General features: G+C 39.2%; 1 protein-coding gene and 2 long non-coding RNA genes across 5 annotated transcripts in view; 2 read left to right on the top strand and 1 right to left on the bottom strand.

Moving 5' to 3' along the window:
• Positions 1-11,090, top strand: part of LOC140695719 (uncharacterized) — a 38,367-nt gene extending 27,277 nt beyond the window's left edge. Inside the window, exon 2 of the long non-coding RNA XR_012071555.1 lies at positions 10,731-11,090. This is a non-coding gene — a long non-coding RNA (uncharacterized lncRNA). The remainder of the gene's footprint in view (positions 1-10,730) is intronic.
• The window catches only part of FBXL7 (F-box and leucine rich repeat protein 7), a 414,211-nt gene that overhangs the window by 290,629 nt on the left and 96,433 nt on the right, over positions 1-27,149 (top strand). The gene's annotated exons all lie outside the window — the stretch shown is intronic.
• On the bottom strand, positions 18,662-21,194 carry LOC140689991 (uncharacterized). The gene is made up of 2 exons (XR_012065149.1): positions 20,411-21,194; positions 18,662-18,940 (listed from the first exon to the last, which is right to left on the bottom strand). It is a non-coding gene; the product is annotated as an uncharacterized lncRNA (long non-coding RNA).

Raw genomic sequence — 27,149 nt, 5'->3', positions numbered from 1 at the left:
CATATTGTAACTGACTGTACTTCAATTAAGAAAAAAATCAGACAAGTTAAAAAAATTAATCCTACCACATACCATGTGTTACAGTCGATCCGTCCTTGTGGTAAGTTGAGATCACTGTATGTGAATTTTGTTTTGAATTGAAGTTTAGCTGGTCCATAACAGAAGTAAGCTAGGATCTCTTAAACAGAGGAAGCCTTTCCTCTGAGCATAGAATCTGGAATCCAACTGCCCAGAGCTCCGTGCCATGTCCTCCACCTAGCTGTCTGACATTGAAACTTTCTCAGCATCTTCAACCTCTCTGTGCCTCAGTTTCTCAACTGTAAAATTAGAGACTAGCAGTATCTACCTCAAAGTTGCACCATGAGCTTTAAATGAGGTAGCTCGTGTAAAGACTGAGAGTAGTGGTTGTACGTTCTTCGTCTTAAATAAACATTAGCCATGATTCCCACGTCCATGTATTATTAAAATCACCCACACCAGCATTTTCCTTAGCAAACCATTTTATCAGATGACCGCTAGCCTGGTCACTGCCCAGATCATTAAGCGCTAAAGAAAACTTCCTGTTACGAAGATTCCTCTTTCCTTTTCCTTATCATCATCAAATTATGCTTTGAAAATCTCATCAACACTCTACATCCTTTTGATAACAACGGAGTGTTTTAGAATCTCCAGCGCCCCTGATGTTTTAGAGCAGCCTTTCTGAAGTTTAATCCCTGATCCCAGAGGGAATCACAGGCATCAGACTCAACTCTCAGACAGGAAGATCAGGAAACAGAGGCACAGACCCTATTTTCCAAACTGTGACGCATGGACACCAGATGTTAATGAGTTTTCACTGAGAATGGTCCTGTGAGGACATCTGTTTGGAAGATTAGATTAAGTAAAATTAGACAGGCTTAGCTTAAGGCTCTGGACTTCTTAAGTCCTTTTAGCCATGTGAAGTCCATGCATGAGTTCCCAGTGTCCCTCTGGGCGGGGTGGTCTGTCCAGTGGACAGAGTGTGGCCTCTGTAAGTAGGTGCACTGTTCTGGATTCCTTGCTAGTTCATAACTAGCTGTGTGTGGGGGTGTGGGGAGGTGCTTATTGCACTTAGCTGGGTCTCATTACCCTCAGCTCTAAAATGGGAATAATACCTGCCTTGCAAGATTATCTTACAGATGACAGATGACTCTGGCTAAAATGCCGAGCACAGTGTCTGGCTCTTAGTCGGTGCTCAGTAAAAGGTAACAAAACTTACTTTGATAACCTGGAATCGGGTTTCTAAAATACATAAATCTAGGATTGAGTCTAACAAGTTTAGTTGTGTGGTTCTTTACTTCAAATATTCTGTTTTCTTTTTGCATTTTCTTCTCTCCATGAACTTCTCTCCAAAACTTGGTCTGGCTAATCCAAATAAAAATGATTTTGAGAGAGGAGGATATAGCTCAGTGGCAGAGTGCACGCTTAGCATGCAACAGCTCCTGGATTCAATCCCCAGTACCTCCATTAACAATAAATAAATAAATTAACTTAATTACCCCCCATCAAAAAAAACTACTTTATTCTCAGAGTAAGTCATCTACAGGGGATGGTATGCCTAGTCATGTATCAAAATAGTAAATATCACATATTTCACTATGTTTATTTCATACTTGAGGTGCCACCTAGGGTCCAGAAATGATGTGTTTATGTAAAACATTCAAACAAAGCAACTGGAGAGATTTTACTAGAGAGACCTTTGCAAAGTTGAGGGCAGGGTTAAAAGAGATCCTGCAAAAGATGAGCAGGACCTTGGACTGGCTCCTGGGCCTGAGATGGGTAAAGACAGTCAAACCCTTGGGGTATTTGCCAGGACTGGGAGAGAGCGGTAGCTGTGTCTGAACGTGGAGCATTTGTTTGGTAGAGAAATGGTTGAGTGGAGAGGATGTCAGATAATAAACCCTATGCCCTCTCCTTTCTTCTGCCTTCTCTGTGTTTGCTGGGCTACCAATTGGTCAGTTCCAACGAGGTGCCAGAGAGCAGGGGAGCCTAGCGGTGTTGATGGAACCCTTAGAAAGGTATGAAAGGTTCCAGAGTGGATCTGGTGGAGCAAATGCTGAACATGGCACCAAAGCGTGACCCGTGAAAAAAATCCAGTTAGTACCTACTTTGCAAGAACAGTAAGTAATTTTGGTTAATGTTTAAAGAGAAAATCACCTTGTCATCTGAAGTCTTATTAATCGCTAACATCATGATATTATGATAATAAATGGCAAGATCTCATTTGATATTATATATTCATAAAGGTAGGAGAAATGAAGTCATAATGCATATGCTGGCTTAGCTGTCAGGCATTTTATGTCAAAGCAAACTGTCCTTGACCCCATGAATAAATGATGCTCATCGAATACCTCGCGGGGAAGAGGGGATGAGAGGAAGCAGTAATTAGGGCATTTTCACTCTGCATTTTCCTTCTAGTTTGATTTAGCGTGTATTCAGTACACACCAAATTAGTCATGTGCTGGTCAGTTATACCTCAATAAAGCTGAAAAAAAGAGGGGAAAAAGTAATCTTTCTTCACATCCCCACTAAATAACATGAAATCTATTGCTTGACTGTCAGACATTCAACTTTCAAAAATTTTCCAGAAGGCAGTATGGACATAAGTGGGGCACAGTCTTCCCTTTCCAAAGGACGGACTGTAGTGAAGTGAAATAGACCTTTCTGGGCCAGCCACAGCACAGGAAGTGGGATTGCTGGATGGTACGGTCGTTCTGTTTTAATTTCTTGAGGAACTGATGTACAGTTTTCCGTAGCGGCTGTACCAGTTACATCCACACCCACATCCTCACGAACGCTTGTTATCTCTTGTCTGTTTGATCACAGCCATTCTAACAGGTGTGGGGTGGTAGTTCAGTGCGGTTTTGATTTACATTTCCCTACTCATTAGTGATGTTGAGCACCTTTTCATATACTTTTTGGCTGTTTGTATGTCTTCTTCGGGAAAATGTCTGTTTGCATCCATTGACCATTTTTTATTTTATTTTATTTTATTTTATTTTATTTTATTTTATTTATTTGTTTGTTTGTTTGTTTATTTATTTATTTATTTATAGCTGCTGAGTTGTATTAGTTTCTTGTATATTTTGGATATTAATTCCTTAGTGGATATGTGGCTTGCAGATGTGTTCTCCCATTCCATAGGTTGCCTTTTCACTTAGTGGTGGTTTCCTTTGCTGTGCAGAAGCTTTTTAGTCTAACGTAGCCTCACTCGTTTATTTTTGCTTTGACTGACTTTGCTTTTGGTGTCAATTCCAAGAACTCATTACCAAGATCAATGTCAAGTGGCTTGCCACCTATGTTTTCCTCTAGGAGTCTTACGGTTTCAGGTGTTACATTCAAGTTTTAATCCATTTTGAGTTGATTATTGTGTATGGTCTAAGATAGGGGTGCAGTTTCATTTTTCTGTCTGTGAATACCCAGTTTTCCCAACACCATTTATTGAAGTTACTGTCCTTTCCTCATTGAATATTCTTTGTACCCTTGTCAAATATTAGTTGATCATATCTGCAAGGGTTTATTTCTGGACTCTCTATTCTGTTCCTTTGGTCTGTGTATCTAAATTTATGCCAATACCATACTGTTTTGATTCTTTTTTTTTTTAATTAGACCAAATTTTTTTTTAATTGAAGTACAGTCAATTACAATGTGTCAAAATCTGGTGTACATACAGCACAATGTCCCAGTCTTGCATATACATACATATATTTGTTTTCATATGTCTTTCCATTAAAGGTTATTACAGGATATTGAGCATAGTTCCCTGTGCTATACAAAACAAACTCTTTGTTTTTAAATCTACTTTTATATATAGTGGCTAGCATTTGTAAATCTCAAACTTCTAAATTTATTCCTTCCCATCCCCTTTCCCCAATAACCATAAGATTGTTTACTAAGTCTGAGACTCTGTTTCCGTTTTGTAGATTTAAGTTCACAGTGTCTTTTTTTTTTTAGATTCCACATTATGAGTGATATCATACGGTATTTTGCTTTCTCTTTTTGGCTTACTTCACTTAGAATGACGTTCTCCAGGTCCATCTATGTTGCTGCAAATGGCATTATTTTATTCTTTTTATGCCAGAGTAATATTCCATTGTATAAATATACCACAGCTTCTTTATCCAGTCATCTGTCAATGGACATTTAGATTGCTTCCATGTCCTAGCTATTGTATATAGTGCTGCTATGAATATTGGGGTGCATGTATCTTTTCACATTAGAGTTCCCTCTGGGTGTTTACCCAGGAGTAGGATTGCTGCATCATATGATAAGTCTACTTTTAGTTTTTTTGAGGAATCTCTATACTGTTTTCCATAATGGTTGCACCAAACTACATTCCCACCAGCAGTATAGGAGTGTTCCCTTTTCTCCACAGCCTCTCCAGAATTTATAGTTTGTGGACATTTGAATGATGGCCATTTTGACTGGTGTGAGGTAACACCTCATTGTAGTTTTGATTTGCATTTCTCTGACAGTTAGTGATATTGAGCATTTTTTCATCTGTATATTGGCCATTTGTATGTCTTCATTGGAGAAATGCTTGTTTAGGTCTTCTGCCCATTTTTGGATTGGGTTGTTTGTTATCTTATTACTAAGTTGTATGAGCTGTTTGTGTATTCTGGAAATTAAGCCTTTGTCAGTCGCATCATTTGCAAATATTTTCTCCCGTTCCATAGGCTGTCATTTTGTTTTGCTTATGGTTTCCTTTGCTGCGCAAAAGCTTATGCGTTTAATTAGGTCCCGTGTGTTTATTTCTACTCTTATTTCCATTTCCTGAGTAGATTGCTCTAGGAGAATGTGGCTAAGATTTATGTCAGAGGATGTTTTGCCTATGTTTTCTTGTAGGAGATTTATTGTGTCTTGTCTTATATTTAAATTTTTAAGCCATTTTGAGTTTATTTTTGTGCGTGGAGTGGGGGAGTGTTGTTTTGACTCTTATAGCTGCATAGTATAGTTTGAAATCAGGAAGTCTGATGCCTCCAGCTTTGTGCTGCTTTCTCAGAATTGCTTTGGCTGTTAGATTCTTCTCTTCATTGGTCCCATACAAATTTTAGGGTGTTTTTTTTGTTTCTGTGAAAAGTGGAGACAAAGCTCTGATGCCTGTGTCCACTAAAACCCTTACTCATCCAGACGGATAAATCATTAAGTTTATGATACTGTCTTGTTCTAGAATATTAACTTTTAGCAAGGAGGGAGGGGTAATCATTCTCTTTTAATCTGGAGCATAATGCAAATGTTGTATCAATTGTCTGAAAGCAGAGTTGGGTATGAAGAGTCACTTTTACCCCAGGATGCCTTTCTACACATCTGCAACAGTTCTACTGGAAATTTTTAACACTCAGACTGTTTTCCAGAATACCTCAAATTGCTCTGTGAATTATTTAATCCAACTACAGTGACATCTCCTGGCCAAGATGAAAGCTAATTGGTAAACATCTTCAGAGGTGATAGAAAATTACAAACAAGATCTAAAAGAAATAAATAAAAGATGCTGGCCAAATGTTTTGTTTTAAGGCCATCAGCATTTTCTAGGTTCATATTTTCATTACCCCCAGGTTCAGCACAATAAATAACAAATTTTAAAAGGTCAGAACGAATAATGTCTCCCTTGACATAAGAGGGGTAAATAAAGCAAAAAAAGGTGCTTTAATATTGGCAAGTCCTTGTGGGAAATGTTGCCAGAGCCCTATAAATGGTGTAATGAAGATTTGTTCTCCCAGATTCCAAGGCCTTCCCTTCTCTTTTGGTGTGAGTTGGATGAGGGTTTTCATGAATACTTTATCTTTTTTTTTTCCTTAACAGTTTTGGGAGACAAGGCTAACCAGTGATCACACAATTGTGTGCTGATTTTAGGCTTCTTTATTCCTACTTTGCAACAAAAAAGGCTATTGTTTTCAACCTCCTAATATTGTAAGAGGAGAGGGAGGGGGAAAGAAACAAAGGTCTTTCCTCTATAGATAGAAATTTGGCTTCAATACAGGCCAGAGAGAGCAAGGAGGGAGCATTTCCTGTAGGAAATATTGTTCAGCTTTTTTTTTACATAGTTTTTTTTAAAATTTTTTTAGAGTGGGGGGGTAGTTAGATTTACTTATTTATTTTTAGAGGAGGGGCTGGGGCTTGAACCCAGGACCTTGTGTGTGCTAAGCATGTGCTCTACCACTTGAGCTATATCCTATCCCTTCCAGCTTTTTTTTTTTTTAGCTTTTTTTTCTAGCTTCATGTCTTCCTGTGATGCCTTAGCAATTCTTTTTTATAAGAAATTTTATTTTATTTTATTTTTAACTTATTTTTATTGATTTATAATCATTTTACAATTTTGTGTCAAATTCCAGTGTAGAGCACAATTTTTCAATTATGCATGAACATATATGTATTCATTGTCACATTCCTTTCTCTGTGAGCTACCATAAGATCTTGTATATATTTCCCTGTGCTATACAGTATAATCTTGTTTAGCTATTCTACAATTTTGAAATCCTAGTCTCTCTCTTCCCACCCACCACCACCTTGGCAACCACAAGTCTGTATTCTCTGTCTGTGAGTCTATTTCTGTTCTGTATTTATGCTTTGTTTGTTTGTTTTTATTTTTTTTTTTAGATTCCACATATGAGCGATCTCATATGGTATTTTTCTTTCTCTTTCTGGCTTACTTCACTTTGAATGACATTCTCCAGGAGCATCCATGTCGCTGCAAATGGTGTTATGTTGTCAGTTTTTATGGCTGAGTAGTATTCCATTGTATAAATATACCACATCTTCTTTATCCAGTCACCTGTTGATGGACATTTAGGCTGTTTCCGTGTCTTAGCTATTGTAAATAATGCTGCTGTGAACATTGGGGTGCAGGTGTCATCCTGAAGTAGGGTTCCTTCTAGGTATATGCCCAGGAGCAGGATTCCTGGGTCGTATGGTAAATTTATTCCTAGTCTTTTGAGGAATCTCCATACTGTTTTCCACAGTGGCTGTACCAAACTGCATTCCCACCAGCAGTGTAGGAGTGTTCCCTTTTCTCCACAGCCTCTCCAGCATTTGTCATTTGTGGACTTTTGAATGATGGCCATTCTGACTGGTGTGAGGTGATACCTCATTGTAGTTTTGATTTGCATTTCTCTGATAATTCGTGATATTGAGCATTTTTTTCATGTGCTTTTTGATCATTTGTATGTCTTCCTTGGAGAATTGCTTGTTTAGGTCTTCTGCCCATTTTTGGATTGGGTTATTTTCTTCTTATTGAGTCGTATGAGCTGCTTATATATTCTGGAGATAAAGCCTTTGTTGGTTTCATTTGCAAAAATTTTCTCCCATTCCGTAGGTTGTCTTTTGTTTTACTTATGGTTTCCTTTGCTCTGCAGAAGCTTGTAAGTTTCATTAGGTCCCATTTGTTCATTCTTGCTTCTATTTCTTCTAGGAGAAAATTTTTGAGATGTATGTCAGATAATGTTTTGCCTATATTTTCCTCTAGGAGGTTTATTGTATCTTGTCTTATGTTTAACTCTTTGATCCATTTTGAGTTGATTTTTGTATATGGTGTAAGGGAGTGTTCTAGCTTCATTGTTTCACATGTTGCTGTCCAGTTTTCCCAGCACCATTTGCTGAAGAGACTGTCTTTATTCCATTGTATATTCTTGCCTCCTTTGTGGAAGATTAGTTGACCAAGTTTGTGGGTTCATTTCTGAGCAATTCTTAAAAGACATTTAAGTCAGAGGCTGGTGGATAATAGCTTTGGCACAGGAAGCCTTATGTGTGATTCTGTGGTTCCTCATTGTTGGTTACCCCACTGCCCAGTCTGGTTTGTGTCTGTGTGTTTTGTTTTTCTACAGTCTTCTCTTACCCCAGGGATCCATCACAAGCAGCTCAAGGACTGGAGAATCCATGACTCTGATAAGAGTGGATTAAAAAAAAAAAACCTCTGAGAAGTTATGGGGGTGGGTGGGGATCAGGTGGAATAAAGAGGTAATAGCATTCACTGAACTAGAAAGGCTTTCTTCTTATATCATAATTGGACTAGCATTTTTCTAAATATGTCACTATTTGCAGTTCAGAGGGATATAGTGAAAAGATGATTAAGTTTTTCACACAAGGATTTTCAATGTGTACCCATTTTGTAAGCCTAACGTAATGATCAAGGTCTGATGAAGTGTGCAAGCCTCAATCTGTACAGAATTCTAATGAAGATATGCCTAAGGGCCAGATATTACAATTATCATCCCAGTACCTTTTCTATGGTGAAAACTTTAAAATCTATGCCCTTAAAGTGTTGCTAATTTGAGCAAAACATGCTTACTTTAAGGACTCAGTCACAGAAATTATCTGCAAACAAATGGTATTTGATTGTTAAAATCAGCTCACAGTTTTGCTTCGTGGTTTTTTTAAGAGATAAATATGGATAATGCTATTGTGGTGAGTATGAGAGAAAATAATATTTTTCTTTTAGGTTAGAAGGCAGTGAGCACACATCTTAATGTTTTTGATCCTATTCAGTGATCCAAGTAGATGCAAGCATCTCATTGATTTCAAAGCCTCACTCTTCAAATTACAGGGGAAGAAAAACGGGAGCCACATTATAAAACTGGAATAATAGCAAGCCACAGATAATCAAATTTCTCATTTTCAGATATTTTTGTGATAGTCTATAGTCTGTTTTTCCAGTTTATGACCTTGCAAGGTATTTTTCCTGGATAACTTGTCCAATGGACATATCCTCTTACAAAAGCAGTATCCCATTTGAAGTCAAGCCGTTGTATTGATCCATTGTATCCACTGTAGTATTTTAGTGCTATTAATTCTCCACCCAGTAGATTACTGGAAGAATGAATTGTCAAATCATGAATAAATCTTGAAATGTAATAGGATTCTCAAAATCAACTCTGAAAATCTTTGAATGGTTTTTCTGCCAGAGAAACCAATAATGTCTTCTTAGATAAGAGAGGACAAGGGCTTTGCTATGAATCATAATGATAAGAGTACATTTTCCAATAAATAGCCAGTGGGAAGATCATATGGCAAGTGAGTCCTCTAATTGTAAGGGTCAGCAAACTATAGCCCACAGGCCAAATATATCCTACCTGCTCCTTTAATAAATAAAGTTTTATTGAAACACAGCCACACTTATTTGTTTACATGTAGTCTACAGTTGCTTTTGCAATACATCACAGAGTTGAATAGTTAAAGATTGTTTGGCATTCAAAACCTAAAATATTTATTATCCATTTCTTTACAAAAAAAGTTTGCCAACCACTGCTCTGCTAGCTTGTCTATTTAGAATCTGTACCAGTTCCTGAGCCAAACTTCCAAATCAAAATAAAGAGTCCTAAATATAGACACAGGTAATTGCATGAGAAAAAAAAAAAGCATCAAAGCAGTTGGGTTTTATACCCTGCTAGGACAACCATTTCTTATAAGGTTTGCAAATGAGGGAAGCATCCAGACCTTTTAGCACCTCAGTGGTAAGTACTTTTTCTCCCATTGGCGCAATGCAGGATTCACTGGGACTCACTGTTTCAGGACAGTGAGCGTTATGGAACACCACTGAATGCCTGAGGTGCTATCAGGTTGGCCAAGTCAGTGCCAAAATGAGGCACAGACAATGTGGCACAGAATGGATTTGAGAATGTGCACAACTGAGTAGTCCTAGAACTAGCCAATGGGAGACAGAGAGGCACAGCAGATGTGCTTGTTTTACTCTCACTGACTTTTCCTTTTCATGCATCTACAGGGTAGTTAAAGAAAGAGCGCAGCTATCACAGTTAGCATGACACAGTGCACAGTTTTGGCTGGTTTTAAACAATTCAATTATTTGTAGTCATTCTGCACTACAAAGTGGACTGCAAAAAGAACTACAACAGGGCTAAGAGATCATCTTGGCTACACATGAGTGTAGCTTTGAAAAGGATTCAGTTATGCCCTGCAAATTAATCTCCTTGCTATGAAAACAAAGGTGGAACAGAACATACAAGACTAGGGTGACCAATAGAAATGGTCACCTAGTCCCAGACACTCTTCAGAGTGAACGTGGCTTTAGTAATAATGAAGCCAAGTCAACACATATAATCCAGGATAATCCCAAGTGAACCTGATTTATGGTCTCCCATGTAGACATAATCGTGTTGATAATACCTGATGCTGCCAGTGGTTTGGAAGTGCTTGGCTTCAGGGCTGAGCTAGAACATGCAATGCCTTTGTAAGAATGACAAGAAGACACCGCTTTCTGTGGCCAGCGAGAGATAGGCTCCCCTTCCTCCAGGCAGGTGCAGCCCTCTTCCATAGGGCATAGCTCGCTGAGTGGCAGATTGAATCTTAGACCCCCAGCTGAACTCCTGGCCAAATGTCTGGCAGGAGGTAGCCATATGTGGTTGTTCTGCTCGACACCAGAGAGTGGTCGTGGTAGTAAAAACGGGGATGTATCTTGTCCAATGGTTGCAGCATGTCAGCCTTAATCTAAAATCAATACTAATTGAACTACTACATTTCAGATAGATGGAAAATACTAGATTTTATTAAAAACAAATTAAGACTGATCATAATAATAGCTTAAACAACTTAGGCAAGAAATTGATGATGTCTGTGTTTTTTAAAATGTAACTTCAAGCTCCTGAGAGAAATTAGATGTTCTGAAACTTGAAGTCATCTCAGTCATAAGAAATATTGGCTTATAGATTTGCCCAGACCTTTTGAGGGAAAGTAATTTGGATTTTTTCCACTTAATTTTCCAGATAATTGCTGTGGTTCCTCCCCATTTCTGTATTAATACAGCCCAGATGACAGAAAAGAGGTAGCAAAGAAAAACGGGAACTCTAAGATGGAGGAGTAAAACAAGACGGCCATTGCATAAAGAGCATTTCATGTAATTCTTCTGACCACAAGCTGCAGCAGACTGTTCAGTCTGCTATTGTCCTTTATGTTCCTAGCAGACCTCCAGCTTTTTATTTGAAAAGGCTGATGACCAAACAAGTCTGCCCTGAAGCACACAGACACCGCAGGCTTGCCAAGACCCCTCACACTCTGCTGAGTGGAGCCTTTCTCTCCTTTACTCAGGACTGATGGAGAAGCAAATAATATCCACTTCAGCACTTTTTTATGTGTGTCTTTTCTGCTGGTTCCCCTTTTTCTTTGGGTTAACTTCATTTCTTCCATTCCTGAATCTGACAGTTTCCTCACATTGTTTTGAATTTCCTTCAGCACTGATAACTTAACTGTTTTTTGTAATTCAACATCACTTTGTGGAAAAGGAGGGATAAAACTTTATGTTTGTATTTGCATGTGTTTTTTTAAAAAGTCTCTAGGGTTCACTGAAACTAGTAACAGTGGTGACCTTAGGAGCAGTTTGCTGAACAGACGAGATGGAATTGGAAGAAGACTTTTTATTGTGTGTCTTGGATTTTTTTCACTTTTATGGCATATGTGAATTTGTTATTCAAATAAGTTAAAATACTTGTTTAAATCAAAACAAAAACAGAAGACAGTAGCAACTTGAACAAATGCTTCATCAGCAGCCTCTCCCACAGGAGAATTTTGAAGATCTAGCAGACGTTCACTCTTCTGAGAGAATGAGGTTGACATGTTTATGTCAGAGCCCTCAGTAAATTTTTACCTCTAACTTTGCCTGGTCAACTTATTACTGGAGTGTAAGTTCTTGTCTAGCACAGGAAAGAATTCAAGAGTTAGCCACAGCAAAGGGAAAGTAGATTTATTTAGGGAGATACACACTCCATAGACAGAGTGTGAACCATCTCAGAAAGTAAGAGAGATGGCTGCAGGGTATGAGGCTATTAGTTTTTGTAGGCTGTGTAATGTCATATGCTAACGGTGGGGGATTATCCAACTGTTTTGGGGAAGGGGCAGGGATTTCCAGGAATTGGACCCTGTCTACTTTTTGGCCTTTTATGGTCAGCCTGGGAACTGTCATGGTACCTGTGTGTGTGTCAATTAGCATGCCAATGAATTACAGTGAGCCTATAATGAGGCTCAGGGTCTAATGGAAATCTAATCTTCTGACATCTTGGGCTGAGTTGGTTCTAAACAGTTTATGTCCTATCCTCAGTTGTTATGTCATTCTTTTAATGGTTGTTTCCTGCCCCCTTCTCTCCTGTCTCAGACCTTGGGGGAGAATGAAATTTCCTGTCTGCAAATGAAGAATCTGACCTATATTGAAAATTCAGTGTAATAATATACCAGCCATTGTGGTACAACATGGTGCCTTGAGGTAGTCCCTTTGCCAGAATTTTTTTCTGCTTACTGACAATCAACTGTAGTTGGGACTCATTCATAAGATAAGCAGTGAGTGGTTGACACGTGCTCAGCATCGGCCAGGCACCTGAACACAAGAGTGAACAAGACCTTCACTCTGCAGGGTGCTCTACCCCATTGTAATTGAGGAGACGGTTATCTAAGTACACAATTGTCGATGTGCTGTCATGGGTGAAGTTCACAGTAGAGTACAGGGGACAGCTAACTATAGAGTTCTGTGGGCAGACAGGAGAAGGAGCAACTCTCCTCGCCTAAGATGGATCAAAGAAGATATGTGCCAGGCTCATTCCCATTAAAACTGAAGTAAAAGGTCTTTTAGGAGTCGCCCCATACCCTCTTGGGAGGAAAAAAGGCCACAGTGCTGACTGTGTCTCAGAGGTTCAGTGCATCATCATACAACACCACACGGATGAGCGTCAAGTCCTTAGAATGCCAATTCCATTCTCCCTGCAAAACACACCCTCTGGGAGTTTCATTGGTAGGGTCATGAAGAAGTTGACCAACTCTAACCAAAGCAGAGTATCTCTTCCCAAATGTCACTTCCAGCAATGGAAATCATTGAGTGTCATTAAGTTCTTTGACTGTTTCTTTGTTTTGTTTTGTTGAATTTCTAACCACTGTACCACAGTCTTTGAACAAAGTTCTTTTTGAGTTTGTTAGGAAACAATGATTTTGAGAAGGGTTGTTGCCCACAGTAAGGAAGAAACACATTTTAATGATAGGACCTTATCCATTTTTATAAATTAATTGAAAATGCGAGAGGTATTATGTTCCTGTGCGACCAAAGTATTGTGCTGTACACCAGAAATTGATACAATATTGTAAACTGACTGTACGTCAATAAAAATATATTAAACTTTAAAAAAAAGGAAATGCAGGATGAACACATGATAAAACTGAGAATATGTTTGTTGTGAAGGAGGTGCTGTCAAACAGAATATTAAAAGCAGAAAAAAAGTGAGACTCAACAAGTAGGACTCCATCAAATTAAAAAGCTTCTGCACAGCAAAGGGGGCCATCAACAAAATGAAAAGGCGACCTATGGCATGGAAGGAAATATTTGCAAGTCATTTACCTGATGATGTTAATATTCAAAATGTGTAAAGAACTCATACAACTCAGTAGCAAAAGAAAAAAAATCTGATTAAGAAATGGGCAGAGAAACTGAATAGACTTTTTTCCAAAGAAGACATACAAATGGCCAACAGGTACATGAAAAGGTACCCAATATTACTACTCATCAGGGAAAAGCAAATCAAAACCATAATGAAATATCACCTCACATCTGTTAGAAAGACTATCATCAAAATGGTAAGAGATGTGTTGATGAGGATGTGGAGAAAGGGGAACCCTTTCACACTATTGGTGGGAATGTAAATTGGTGCGACCATTAAGTGTGGAAGTTCTTCAAGAAATTAAAAGAGAGCTACCACTTCTGGGTATATATCCAAAGGAAATGAAAACAGGATCTCAAAGAGATCCCTGCACCATTATGTACATTATTTATTATTTATGTGGCATTTTTCACAACAGCCAAGATATGGAAACCACCTAAGTTGTCTGTCAGCGGATAAATAGGTGAAGAAGATGTGTTAGATAAATACAATGGAATATTATTCTGTCTTAAATAAAAGAAATCCTACCATTTGCAACAAAGTGGATGGACCTTGAGGCCATTATGCTCAGTGAAATAAGGCAGACAGAGAAAAACAAAGATTGTATGGTATCACTTACATGTGAAATTTTGAAAGGCCAAGCTCATAGAAACAGAAATTAGAATGGTGGTTACCAGGCGCTGGGAAGATGGGGAGACACTGGTCACAGAGAACAAACTTGCAGGTATTGAATAGGTTCTGGGATCTGATACACAGCATAATGACTCTCATACTATATGTTGCCTATTGTATTCTTGAAGGTTGCTAAGAGAGCAGATCTTAAATGTTCTCATCACAAGAAAGAAAAGGTAACGTGTGATGCGATACAGATGCCAGCTAATGCTGTGGTGGTAACCACTTTGCCATACACAGGTGTATCAAATCTTCCTGCTGTACGTCTTCAACTTTCACAGGGTTCTATGTCAATTATATCTCAGTAAAGCTGGGGGAGGAGGAAGAAGAAGATGGGCGTTTTTTGCTGCAGAATGAGTGATGTGAAAGCAGGTGGCAGGTCGGTGACAGGAATCCGCACTTTTCTGCAATAGGCATCACATGCTAAGGCTTGTCTTGCTTCTCAGTTTCCTGATGAAGGGAGACACAGTCCAAAAGAGGCAGAGGTGAGCAGTAACCTGAGCTCATCACAGAAAATAAGAATTTTCTATTAAGTGAATGACAGGCAGGCTTAGAGAATTCATGAAAGAAACAAACCAATACTAAAAAAAAAAAAAAGAGTAGAGAAGGACTAGTAACTAATATTGATAGAACTCCTACAAGCCAGATTCATGGTGTAAATCATTCTCTTTGATCTTCACAACAAACTGAAGAGGCAGGGATTTTATCTTTATTTTGTAGATGAGAAAATAACAACTCAATAAGGCGAAGTACACTGCCAGTGAGGAGAGAGGTGCTGAAGGTAGACTGGTGAGGCCGTATCTAAACACAGCCGGGTGTCCCTGGACCACTGGGTTTGATGAGGCTGTGTGCCAGCTGTTATAACAAGATTTCATAAACGTCTTAAGGCCAGTGTCTTCAGCAGCTCCTGCATCCAAACCTGATAGTACACTTGGGTCAAATGGGTCTTATCAGAAGGTGCACATAAAAGCAACTATTTTCAGCACTGTGTCAGTCAGAGCTCTCCAGAAAACTACAAACAGTTGGCATCTGCTTATATACACACGTAGCCAATAGAGGTGTGTGTGTGTGTGTATGTGTGTGTAAAGGGATTTATTTTAAGGAATTGGTGCAAATGGTTTCGGGGGTCAGCAAGTCCAAAATTCATAAAGCAGTTCAGCAGCCTGCAAACTCAGGCAGGAGGTGATGTTGCAGTTTAAAGGCAAAATTTCTTCTTTTGGGGAAACCTCAGGTTTTGCTCTTCAGAACTTCAACTGTTTAGATGAGCCGCACCTACCTTATCTAGGGTGATCTCCACTGCTGAAAGTCAGTTTAACCACGTCTACAAAATACCTTCACAGCAATACCTAGATTCGTGTTTGATTAAATTCTCAAGTACCTTCGCCTAGCCAAGCTGATATATAGAGCTAATAACCATCACAAGGAACTTGAGGCATTGCCACTTATCAGAATACAGAATAGTAACTTAAAGGTTAAGGCCATAGGACTATTATACAGTTACAAAGCAAGCCACATGTATGGACAACTTTTAATGGAAAGCTAATTCAAAATGGTGTATAAAAAAGAATATCACTGGTACAAAAATGTTGCTTTCATTCCAATAAGAAAAGACAAGACTATTTCTAGAACAGTGTAAAGAATTTCCTTCACTGTAGGTTTTTGTTTATCAATGGATGCAGGATCCTCCGCTTGGGTATACAGTGAAGAAAGTAAGCCAGGGTTTTGAAACATTCTTTCCTGGCATTAGAAATATTCACTGAAGGGAGGGGTGCAGAAGATTTTAAGTTAAAATGGTGGACATAATAACTCCATTCCATATTTGTGAGTTTAGCTTGCCAGCTGGTTACTAATATGTTATGAATACATTTGATGCATTTGAAGCTTTTGATGAACTTTTTGAGAGGGTTATATGTATCTTCATTCTATCCATGAAATGCAGAGATGTTGGGGACTTCAAGTTAATAAGGCTTAGTCTGATGGGATATTCTTCACCTCAGTAGAGAAAAAGAGGGCAAAGATGACAGAGGCCACACACATGACTCAGTTCCCCCAATTCCCACCTTCCCCTCACACCTCCCATTCCATTCATGGACAAGTCCACTTGGCTCTGCCTCCAAAATCTGTGTTGAATCTGAGTACTTCTCACCACCTCCTCTATGAGGACCACTCAAGAGGCCATCATCTCACCCCTTCTTTAGATCTCATCTCCTCTGCTCTGACCCCAAATGGTCCATTTTCCATCCAGCAGCCAGAGTGAAGTTTTGGAAGCATAGACAGATCATATGAGGTCCCTTCTTAAAACTGATCCAGTCAAGGTGAAATCCACGCTCGTCAGCATGGCAGGGGGGGTCTGTATGGTCTCGCCCACCTGTAAGTCCACATCTGTACCCTTATGTCTGACTGTTAGCCCTGTTCCCTGTCATCCAGCCGTTCATCTCTCTGTCTCCCTTGACCATGCTAAGCCTGGTCCCAGCCCAGGGCATCTGCACTGGTTCTTCCTTTTTCTTGAATAGTTTTCCTCCAGACTTTTACTGGGCTCTCTCCTTTGGGTTTCAGCTTAAACATCTCCTCCAAGTGTCCTCCTCAGCACTCCCTGATAAACCAGCACTACCCTCACCTCTGCCAAGTCATCCTTCAGCGAATTACTTTGTTTTTATCTTAGTATTTACCTGTGTCTGAAATCATGTTGTTTAATCAGGTGGTGGATTTCATGTCTGTCACTCCTTGGGAGAAAGTGATACCCTTGAAGACACAAACTTTGTCTAATTCTTACTGTAACCTCAAAGCCTTGACCTGTATGTAACTAGCAGACACTTGATGAATATCCGTGGACTGGCTGACTTCTAGCGGTTTTATGCTCAGACTTTGGAAATCAGCCACTTAAAAATATTTAACCAACATTTTATCCCTAAATATACCACAAGTATAACCTTGACCTCCTAATCTCATGGATACTTATCTATGTAGCAATGGGTTTGATTCAGATAAAATAGATCTTGGTATTTCCCGTAATCACTTTGTCCTCTTCTTGAAAACAACACTATCTTGCCCATGCATTTAAAGAAGAAGGAGGAGGAGGAGAAGAAGACGAGAAAATCTGTAGCAAATGAGTAGTTGAATGAAACTCAGTTAATTTGCGTGAATCCAAGCGTAGATTATCTTGCCATAAATTTCATATTGAATTTGGGGGTTGACATTGCATATTATGCTCAATTAAATATTCTTTGCTTCTCAAAGTTCTCTCTTTTGCTCACTTTCCCTTCCTCTTGCCCCTCTGTCTCCTTCTCTCTTTCTCTCTCTGCAACTCCATCAGTGTTTCAGGATGTCACATTTCATGCAACCCTAAATGGGAAAATTCACTAGATGATCTTTACCTCTCTCCAAAAGCTTTCATATTTTCCTTAAAAATTAATAAGGCAGATGAATTTTAATATCATCTGTTTCACCTGCTCCTGCATCTCACTTCACTTCCTGCATCCACAGACGTGTCTCTGGACCAGGGCAAGGGTACCATATGAGGGAGAAGTCAGTCACTCCAGTAGTTGTGCAGGGGGTCACCCAAAAGGGAACCACCATGTTGGAGAAACAGGACTTGGACATTCCATAGCAGCCCACTAGAACATTCCATACACATCCTTTGTGTCACTCAAAGAAGAAACCGTCAGCCACTTCAACAGAATGGTGACAGTGCTTCGTTCTGAAACAGACATCACTCATAGTTATTTGTGACTGTTTCTTCTAACCCAAATATTCACACTGTTGATTTTATACTTCAGTGTTCTCTGTTAACACTGGAGTGTATTTTTCAACATTTTGTATTACAGCATTCTTATTCAACTTTTCCACATTTACAATAAGATTTTAAAAGTTAACTATTGTATTAGTTTGTTGGGCTGCCAAAACACAGTACCACAGGCTGGGTGACTTAACCAACAAAAACATATTTTCTCACAATTCTGGAGGCTTAAGTCCAAGACCAAGATGTCAGCAGGGTTGGTTTTTTCTGAGGCCTCGCTCCTTGGCTTAAAGACGGCCACCTCCTACTGTGCTTTCACAAAAGACCCTGTCTCCAGGTACAGTCACAGCCTGAGGTATTAGGGGTTAGGAATTCAGTATATGAATGTGGGGGTGAGGTCACAACACAACTCACAACAACGTATAGACACTCTAATAGAGAAGCATCCTGTTCTAAATTCCATAGTGTGACTCAACGTCTGTGAGCCAGTGAGGAGGGACCATACCTCTTTTAGGTCCTGAAATTTCACTCTTCCCAAATAGAAATCTTTTTGAATTTAATAACTATAAATAATCCATACTCTGGAGTTATAATAAAATATCTTATTAAATATAGGAGAATATTGTATTAAGATATACATTGTCAATTTTTATGAATTTCAAGAATTTTAATAAATTTAGCTTAAGATCTTTCTAAGGACCACATTTTCAGTCTGGGCTCATGTAAGATCTAATTATGAAGGTCTTTGAGGAAACTATATCATCATAGCCGTTGAGGAGTTTTATAAATAGTCAGTGCAGGGTCCCAAAGGCCCTATTTGACACTTAAGGTTACTGAGTATCAATCACAATCAATTCCAGGAGAAAATAATCCATTCAAGGAGAAAAAAAAAAGTTTATTTAATCATAGGATTTTAAAAAGAAAGCTGAGTTCTTTATGATAACGTAAGTATTTCATGGGATTTACTTAATCATTCTTCTGTGAGTGATTAAAAGTAGATATCTTAGCTTTTATTAATTTTAAATTGGAAAATGAGTTGGGTATTAAACGAGATGGAAGACCCACCTTCCTTTTCGGGCTATGAGGAACTAGGGAGAGAAAAGTGAAGACTGATTTTTGTCCTGCAGCCCTCTTGTTTGTTTCTTGAGTTGACCTGCATTAAAAAAAAAAAAAACCCTCATAATCACAGTATCAAACTTGACGAGTGATGAAGTTGGTCGGGATCATCTGACCCAAGCCCATACCTATAGGCACAGTAACTAGACCCAGGAAAGGCAAAATGACTTCACTGCAGATTGGATGATGTAACAAAAATATTTAAAGCTTAAAAATAAGCCTATTTCACTTGTCCCAATCACCCTCCAGCTTGCCTGTTTATAGGCTCCATAAGCTCGTTGTTTTTGTTCTCTGTGAAAGTCTTTCACTTTGCTGCTTGTTATTTCTTCAGTCAAAGCAGAAGAATTAACTTCCCAAACACTCCCACTTAATGGATGATTCATCTCTAAAGTACCTTCCTGTGTATCTGCTTAAATGAGCTTTGACAAATGTAAATACAAAAACCAAAATAAAATCTCTGGCATAGCCTAAAAAAAATAGAGTAAATCACTTAAAAAATAAATTACTGTTTTAAAATGGGTTGGAAATGAGAGAGTTAGCACAGGATGGGAAGGAGTTTAAAGATTGTGAGTGGAGACTGGCATTGGGACAGCACCGTGGGTTGACCTTCTGCGCTGGGGCTCATTTGAGAGGGTGGGTGTTCTGATAATTATCAAGTGGGGACATCAGGTATAAAATAGGGCTTTGCCCAACACCTGGGATACATGGTCACCCTACGCATTAGGAAGATTTAGCCCAGCACAGATCTGTGGGATGGAAGGGACCAGTCATGGATTGGTAAGCATGTCTCACAAATACACGAGCTAAAGGAAGTGTGGGCTGACCTGCGTCCAGAAGCAGCTCTCCCCTGGGACAGGTGACAGAAGCAGCCTAGAGCGAGGGGGACAGTGATTTGCTGTGTGACTTTCCCAGTCCCCTTGTCTGGACCAAAGCTGCCCAACTGTCAAATGTGTTCTGTCCTGTGAGGGTCCTTCCATTTCTAAGTCTATGACATGATAGCATTTCTAAAAAGTAAACAACAACAACAAATATATATGTATGTGTGTGTGTGTGTGTGTATTTTATATATAAATATATATATATATTTATATATATATATTTATATATAAAATAATGAGAAACAAAAGGTGAACATTCTGGCACATGGAGTTAGGTCACCTTACCACCCAGCCTTTAGAGATACCCCCACTGACACACACACACACACACACACACTTCACTCGACACATGTTCTGTGAGTGCTGGGATGGAGAAGGCCCTCGAAGTGGGAGGACTGTGTTCTGGAAACCCCAGAGAGCTGGCCCAGAGAAGGACGTGCCCTGCCGATGGAGAGGAAAAAGCAGCTTCAGTAACCAGCAGGCAAAATTCATTTCATTTGGATGAAACGCAGGCCAGAGTGTTTAAATGGCATTTTCTGACAATCCTAACTAGTCAGCATTCCTGATGAAGGGAGTTAAATTGCAAACCGGTTTTAGTCAAATTCCCCTAACTGCAGGGACTTACTTACTTTTGCCTCAAACCCGTTTTCTTTTTCCATCTCTGAAGAAGGTGCCATAAATTGAGCTTCCAAATTCTCAAGATCTTTTCCAGAAATAACTCCCACTTATTTCTTGTAATCACAATATCCCCAGATGTCTAGCAGCGAGGTACCCCCGCAAAACACTTCAGAGCAGTATCTTTGCCAGTGGTGGGGAAGTGACCCCTGAGCCTAGCTGAGCGGATCAACATTACAGCACGATCCACTCTGAATTCACATGTCGTCCAGAGCTGGAAATTGTTGGGCTCGTCCGCTCGGTAAAAGCAAAGACCCAGCCACCAGCTGCGGAGGACTGACTGACTGCTCCGTCTCCCGGTGACCACAGCCCAGGATTTGGCAGTTGAGACAAGACGGCCGTTCCAGGTCCGTCAGCAGTAGGGGGCACATCTGTGCTGGAAATTACTCACACGCTCCTCAGGATCGGATAATTTATTTTCCTTTTTTTTTCCAGACAAGCTGAAATATGTGTGTGGAAGTGATCTAGCCCCTTGCCTGCTTCCTGTGGAGTCCGCAGTGGGCATTTTTCTTTAGATTTCCTTCGTTGTCTTTCTCAGCATCGTATCAAATTCTGAAGCTCCCCTCCAGGCCAAGGGTTCTGTTTACCAAGTCTTTGTATTTCAGGGAAAGAAAATCAACTCCTGAATTTATTTAAAATATATTTCCAGCTGTCAGTCCCTCCATATCCAGCCATGTCCCTCTGATGGTCAGTGGTAGTATTCCTAGACCCCCTTCCTCAAGCTCACCCTGGACTTGCCCCTTCCGCATCTTCAGTGGACCCCGTGGGCGTGGCTACGGATCCCCCACAGTATAACCCCAGTATCCTGGGGTCAGACCGTACCTATTAGAGTGAAAGAGGGCAGGCTGGGCCCTGAGAGTACAGAGCCTCGGACCCTTCTCTTGCCCTAGTCAAACGCAACACATGAAGAAACAATGACAGCTTGATAAATTATGATATGAGAGAGATTTGTCCCAAGTGGCCCAGTGGTGATTCCCTTCGCATGAGTTTCCCTTGTAAGTGGAAGCTTGGATGCTCCACACAAGCAAGGACTTGGGTGATTTTATACTCTGCTCTTGCCAGTTCCTGCAGGGCTCCTGACGCACAGTAGGGACTCCAGGTGTGGAACTAATTACAGCACAACTTGCGAGCTTGTGTTTTGTTCTGCTAACCACTACCCTTCAGAATTCATATGGGCACCTCTTAAAAAGTCTGCCTTCATTAACTGTATCATTTTGCCCGTCCTGGATTTCTGAAGACAGCTGGCTAGCATTTTCACCTAATAAACCATCCAAACCCCAGCCGTTTCCTTTAAGTGGAACTCACTGAAGAGGTTGCTCGACCTTCCTGTTAAACCGTCATCGTGGATTTAACAGTGCAGAAGTATTTTCTTGCTAGTGGGCAGCCTGTAACTGTCATCATGTGAAGTTGCTATACTTAACCAAATGTGTATCAGTGTGTCCCTGTCACAAACGTCTGTATAATTGCATAGTCTATGGCCAGATGATGAATGCATATTTGGGGGATGGCTTATGCAGATGGTGACTTGAATGTTGAACGTCAGAACTGCCTGTGGGAAATCCTCATCCTTCAGAGCTTTCGGGCCGCCACAAAGGCCGCCCTCCCCACTTCCCTTGATCAGGCCACCTTCACGGTGGTTAAGAGCTTGGGATCTGGACTGGAATCCTAATTGCTAACCCTCCTTAAAATTCACTTCCTCCTGAGGAAAAAAAAAAAAAAGTGGCCACCAATAGAATTGACTCCATAAGGCTGTTAGGCAGATTAAATTTGATAGGTAAATAAAGATTTTAGCACAGGGCCTAATACAGAGTGAACACTCAATAATTGTTAGCCATTAATATTATTATCTCTAGAGTCTCAAAGAACTCTCAAAGAATATTGAAATAATCATGCATGCACATACATGCTTGATGCTCCTAGAAAGCTCAAATCATTTTAAAGAAAAAAAAAACAGTTTTAAACTTTTTGAAAGAAGGGCAGTAGCCAGGCTACCATACAAGGGGAGAGGGACTGCAATTATTCAATTAAACAGTGAGCAGAACTGAGGTATTAACTTGAAATGGAAGGGCAAAGGAGGAGGAAATGGGTGGCTTGAAAAAATTTTTATTTTGCATAAGTGAAGAAATGTTAGCACGTCCATTTGAAACACAGTATCTGAGTATTACAGTATTTTATCAGCCAAAGCTGCAAATCTTGACTTTTCCTCCCAGTATCATAAATAACACACGTCTTTTGAGTGTGCAATGTTGAGTCTGGACTCCCCGAATTTAGAAACACACTGTATTTTGCTGCAGAGTTTAGCAAATACTCTAGTCTATTGTAGTGTAATATATGTATTTTTTAATTTAAATACATATCAGTAAGGAAATCAGACAGTAATGGTCCATTGTTTTCATTTTATGCAGAAAATAAGAGGGAAATATTTCATATTGAAATGTATGTCTTACTGCTTAATGTTTTCTAAATATCCCTACAGTTAATATTAAGGTGAATAAACATGCATCATTGAATAATAATTATCAACAAGCCTTATTTAATATTAAAAAGAATAAAACATGGAATACAAATTTGAACAATTAATGTGAATACCGTGATTGCAAATTTTATTTGCCTCATTAGTTTATCTGCCTTGGATTCGTTCAGTGAAAACTGTGATGTTGTTCGGGGTTCAGCTGCCACTATATTTTTCTTTTATATCACATATCAAAACTGGAATGAAATAATAAATGGTATTGATGTTTGTTTAATACTTCTCCATCTCTTCACAATGCTGGAATTCAAGAGGCAGGTCTATCTTGCTTTTTTTGGATGTCCATGACTTAAGCGCAGTTCTTGAAACGTAGCAGGCATTTAATTGATACCTTGCAAGTAAAATGACCAAACAAGATATTCATATGGAAATATTACATTTGCATTTTAACCCTTTCCATCTTTCCTAACAAAAGAAAATACAAAAATTGATCCTTGGGCAAAATTTTTTTAAATTGTAGAACTATCTCTAAATTGATAACTCACAAGCGTACAAGAAATTATGGTCCTCACAATCATTAACCGTGCTACTGGTAGTGGTTGCTTCTATGGTGGGATGCAAAGATAAGATAGGCCATGGGCTTTGTGCTCTCCACTGTACATTCATTACAAGGACATTTTTTGCTGTAAGCTAGTGTTCTGTTGCAATAAATTTTTAAGGTATATGTATTCGTTTGCTCCGGTTGCCATAAAAAGTACCATAAACTTAGTAGCTTAAATAACAGAAATTTATTTTCTCATGGTCCTAGAAGCTGGAAACATCAGCAGAGTTGGTTTCTTTTGAGGCATCTCTTCTTGGCTTGCAGATGCCACGTTCTCCTTGTGTCTTCACACGGTCTTCCCTCTTTGTGTGTCTGCCTCCTAATCTCTTAGAAGGACACCAGTCATCCTGGTTTAGAGCCCACACTAAGAATTCGTTCTAACTTAATCACCTCTTTAAAGATTCTGTCTCCAAATACAGTCGTATTCTGAGGTACTGTACTTGAGGATCTGCGGGGGAGATACAGTTCAGCTTGTAACTGTGTGGTCATGAAAATCTTCTGTGACCCGACTGGTTTAAGAAATGCTTGATGAGACCAAATTCAGCAGATCTCTTGGTAGGCTACCGTGTGCTAGGAATCTCCAAGAGAAAAGCCACAGGATGTTGGCTTTGCCAAAGGAAAAGAAAAGCCTTCTCTCACCTCAATTACATACACCTTCAGCACTCCAGCCCTTCCCTTGGAACGCCCGCTTGGCAAATCACAATGGTGCCCAGCTCTGTGCCGACAGCCCCGATTGGCATAGCGCTATTACAGAGGGCTGCTGAGCTGTCTGACTCTAAGCATCGCATGATGAGTCCAGCCTCTCACAAGCTGTGATTTCCAACTCTGTATCATCGTCAAAATACATTAGGAAATTGACACAGGACTTTTTCTTTATATGTTGAATAATTCTTTACTAAATTATGACTTTCCCCTTTTTTCATGCTACCAACCAGTTAGTACCAATTTTTCCACCTACTTCCTCACTCCAGGTTGAGGTCCTATTGAAATTTTTCTCTCTAACGATTGGCATTAGATAACATTTTTGCAGCTAATTATCTCATTGGGTTTGAAAGGCATGAAGAAAAGAAGAGATGCAATGAAATGCCTCTTAGAGGGAAGGAAGCATAAATCTACAACTTTGAATAGTGTTTCGATGCAGAATAGCTGTCCAACTTCCATAGAGACAGAATTCTTTACGGACTCATTATACAAGCAAACTTGCTAAGCTCTTTAGGACATTAGTGCCTTTGATAACGATGTTAGCAGCTTTCCCTGAACTATTGCATGTTTACAGTGGGTCTTTAGCAGAGTAGGGGGCCTTGTGAATTAATCCCTATTTAATGAGAAATATTTGAAGGTGATGAGAGTCATATGCTGCTGATGGGAAAACTCTGCCTTGATAGATTATTTTTGGAACATTAAAGTCTACTCAATCAAGACACTTGACTATTTAGGACAGGACAATTTTGTGAGAGATTGAAATAAAGTATAGGATTTATACTCAATTATTTTCATCACCTATAAAATGTGCTGTGTTTTGCTTTAAGGGTTTTAAATTTTCACACTTTCTTGCTTTCATCAGACCTCAGTAGCCTGCACTAAATCAAATGGCTAGATATTGAGTTTTGGCTGAAGGGTGTTTTTAGTAAAGTGGCAGCCAATGGCTGCAATTGAGAAAATGTAATTTATTTTAGATTAATTTGTAATATATATTTCATTTGAAACTGGCTGGAAAGAGCTATGAAAAAAACATTTATATGTGAAGACTGCTGTTGGCTTCTCCCCAATGTGATGCAAATTTTCCACATCTACGTCAAGACTTAGATACGTAATTAAAATGTTTTTAGGTACCTGGAAATGTTTGGATGTTCAAAAGGAAATGATTGTAATCCTTTCTTTATGCTTGATCTTATCACTCTGATAGAAAGTACTCAGAAATTGACTGGTAGAAATAGATTGCCAAAATAACTTGTTCCCCTTTTAACTCACCTCCTACTCTGTTCTGTTCTTAGGTATACAAACAAAAGGTGTGTAATTTTTTTACGTATATATAAATGTAGGAAATTGGATTTGGTAAAATTCATCCTCAGAAGGATCTCTTTTCTTTTCGGAAATTGATGGCCATTTTCATATTGTCAATGTTTCTTGGATTTGTACACCTATAAAGGTCATGACTTTTCAAATTCAGTGAACACAGTTAATTTGATGGCCAAACCCTGATGTAAACTTAGCGATAAAGCAGCATAATTTAATGATAAGACTATCAGATGTGATATTAACTGGCTATGAGTAAAGTTCTAACCTTTCCTGGCCACATTTTCCTCATCTATGAAATGAGGAATTATCCAGGACCTGGCCTCAGTGCAGTCCTCATCTTCTTCACTGTTTCCCATTGATATTCACAACCAAATTAAAAAAAAAAAAAGATGCAGCTGTTCACACTATTGTAGCACAGATATTTGATGTCTTAGATGCCACCCTTAAACTCAAAGTTGATTTAAAGATCTTGCACTGCAGCGACTTAATTTTTTTTTTTTTTTTGTAAAGGCCACAAAGGTGATTCAAAACTACGTGTTGAGAAATTTTATTTTGCTCTTTGGTACAAAATAAGTGTGTTGAGCATTTTGTCAGAAAATAAAATGCAATTCATAACAAATCAAGCTTTGTCAGAAAGCAAAGTTTAAATGAAAAACAAAACCTCCTCCTAATGTCTGTGCAGGTTGTTTTTGTTCCTGGGGGCCATGAGAAGCCCGTGGTTGGACATTGGCTGGAGTCCCAAGACCTGCCATCCGGCCTCAGATCCTGCTGTAAACCTTGGTCAGATCACTTACTCTGACTGCATCTCAGTTTTCTCACCTATCAAACGGGAATGCCATCCCTTATAACAAGTCAGAAGTGGTGGGAGGAAGTGCCTGAGGCTTTGTTAGTGATGGATGCACTTGTCACAGATATTCTTTTAAATAATAAATCGTGTGATTAGAGACCGTCTTTCCTAAATGCATGACTTTTGCTAACTTAATTTTTTTTTTTTTTGTCTGGCTCACAGTCCCTGACTAGCTGGTAAAGTTACCTAGCTTCGTACTAGATAAAGCAAGTTTAGGGTGAGCCTGTGACAGTACGGATTAAATAGGTGAGAAGATTCAGTGACTGGAATTTAGAGATTGGATATTGGCAGATTTTACTTGGAAATAAAGGCAAAAAGGCCTGTTTCTCTGTGGTCCAGCTTTGAATGTTCATACGTCCTTTATAGCATTTCGGCACAACAAAGAATCAGCTAGAACCCAGCAGCCATAGAGAGGGTCTGGGTGACAGTAGCTGTTGCTACGGCAGGCGTTTGTTCTATCATTCTTCATCTTGAATATATTTTAATTATGTACATATACACACATGTGCATACATACATATACACACATATACAGTGCTACTGTTATATATTAATACAGTAAATAGCATGTGTGTAGTATTTATGGAGAGAGAAGATCTGACAAAGCACTATCTATACTAGGAGACAGTTCAAATGAGAACCAAAGAATCTGCAGACAGTAGACATTTCTCTTTTTCAAACCAGCGAAAAAGGATCACGTTAAATTTATTTTTTCATAGCTAGACATTGAAATAGAAGGGAAATAGAAAGGAAATA

This window comes from Vicugna pacos, chromosome 3 (genome assembly GCF_048564905.1).
Source record: "Vicugna pacos chromosome 3, VicPac4, whole genome shotgun sequence".
Classification (NCBI taxonomy): domain Eukaryota; kingdom Metazoa; phylum Chordata; class Mammalia; order Artiodactyla; family Camelidae; genus Vicugna; species Vicugna pacos.
The sequence above is the reverse complement of the archived record's forward strand: the minus strand, read 5'-3'. Positions and strand labels throughout refer to the sequence as shown.